Consider the following 1,433-nt stretch of genomic DNA (forward strand, 5'->3'; position numbering starts at 1 on the left):
TAGACCAATGGCAGATTAATATTACAGAAAAGCCTAAATGGTTAGCTAAGTGTCAAATAGAATGTGCAAAGATATATTTGGCAACCCAAAAAGCAAAACCTCAGAAACCTAAGATTCTGAGCCAGGAAGACAGGGAGGAACTTGCCAGACCCCCTCCCTATGTTCCTAGAAGAGAAGAAGGGGGAATTCATCAGCAACATCCCCCCTTAGAGGCTCCTCCGGCTGAAAGGGATGAAGTCCACCTTAAACCAGAAGCCGGAGCGGAGGAAGAGATAAAAATAGAACAGGGAGTTCAAAAGCAAACACAGGACTTGGATAGAGATGAAAGAGAAACACCAGTTTCTAGCCGAACAAGAAATAAAAACAAAACTAAACCAAAGATAGAAGAAATCATCGCCCCTTTAAGAGAAGTTTTAGTTCCTGGACCAGACAACTCAAACGTCTCAATGTTGCAATACGTTCCATTTACAACTACTGATTTATTAAATTGGAGGCAGCAATACGGGCCATTTTCAGAAAAGCCTCAAGAGATAATAGATTTATTTTCTAATATTATTCAAACACATAAACCCACGTGGGATGATATGCAACAACTTATTTCTACATGGAAGGGAGAAATATAAGTTGGCTAAATTAAAAGTATTAGCCAGAAGACACCCAGAGGGAGGAGCTACTTATCAAGAAGACAGAGAAAATGCAGCTTGTGAACAGAGGCCAAGCTGGCAAACTAATAATTTACAGCATCAAACATTGTTGCAGAATTATAGGCTGCTCTGCTTAGAAGCACTGAGAGAAGCAGCAATCCGTCCAGTTAATTATGTGGCAGTAACTAGTATTTGGCAAGAAAAAAATGAAGCACCAACTGCTTTTCTCAGCCGACTGATAGAAGCTTATAAAATAAATACTGGACTTGATATGGAGTTGGCACAAAACCGCCCACTCCTAATTGAAATATTTATTACCCAAAGTGCCCCTGACATAAAGAGAAAGTTACAACGTACAGAGGGGGCCTTAGGGAAAAATATTGCAGAGATTATGGAAATTGCTCAAAAAGTCTTCCGTAATCGTGACAGGGAGGAAGAACGTAAATCAGATCAAAAGGAGAAGAAGAAGGCAGAAATGTTAGCAATAGCCTTAGGAGAAATGAATCTCAGACCAAACCAATGTGCCATCTGTAAACAGGAGGGCCACTGGCAAAGGGAGTGCCCCCAGAGGAGTGGCCAACCAAGGGGGCCGGCCCGCCAGTATGCAAGGGGTCGAGGAAACAGATCTAGTTATATGCATCAAGGTATTAGATACTCTGGATATGCAATTGTTTCTCAAACTGCAATTGTAGAGTCAGCACAACTACCCAGCCAAGCAAGTGCACAATTTTCAGAATTATATGCTCTAACACGAGCATTGGAAATAGCTGCAGGAAAGATTTTAAATGT

The 1,433-nt window shown here is 41.2% G+C and overlaps 1 protein-coding gene across 1 annotated transcript in view; it reads right to left on the reverse strand.

The window, feature by feature from the left end:
- The window catches only part of SLC38A1 (solute carrier family 38 member 1), a 137,720-nt gene that overhangs the window by 79,298 nt on the left and 56,989 nt on the right, over positions 1–1,433 (reverse strand). The gene's annotated exons all lie outside the window — the stretch shown is intronic.

This window comes from Protobothrops mucrosquamatus, unplaced genomic scaffold (assembly GCF_001527695.2).
Source record: "Protobothrops mucrosquamatus isolate PMUCROS unplaced genomic scaffold, P.Mucros_1.0 scaffold526, whole genome shotgun sequence".
Classification (NCBI taxonomy): Eukaryota; Metazoa; Chordata; class Lepidosauria; order Squamata; family Viperidae; genus Protobothrops; species Protobothrops mucrosquamatus.